The sequence below is a fragment of the Eimeria mitis genome, genomic scaffold (genome assembly GCF_000499745.2).
Source record: "Eimeria mitis Houghton genomic scaffold, Emh_scaff886, whole genome shotgun sequence".
NCBI classification, from domain to species: domain Eukaryota; phylum Apicomplexa; class Conoidasida; order Eucoccidiorida; family Eimeriidae; genus Eimeria; species Eimeria mitis.
This window is the reverse complement of record NW_013576518.1, coordinates 8,156-8,525: the sequence shown is the minus strand read 5'-3', so window position 1 is coordinate 8,525 and position 370 is coordinate 8,156.

The window sequence follows — 370 nt, the reverse complement described above, 5'->3', positions numbered from 1 at the left end:
TATATATATATATATATATATATATATATATATATGTTTTGTTTAATTTAATTACTTTTGTTTATTTATATTTATACTCATTTATATTTACATTTATATTTATTTATTTATATTATTTATTTATATTATTTATTTTTATTTATTTTTATTTATTTTAATTTATTTTTATTTATTTATTTTTATTTTTATTTATTTTTATTTATTTTTTTTATTTTTTTTTTTATTTTATATTACCTGAGTTGTCTCCTATTCCTAACAAAGCGAGACAGAGAGCCATATTACACAGTGTAGGCAGCCGCCACCGCTGCAGCAGCAGCAGCAGCAGCAGCAGCAGCAGCAGAACAGCAGCAGCAGCAGCAGCAGCAGCAGG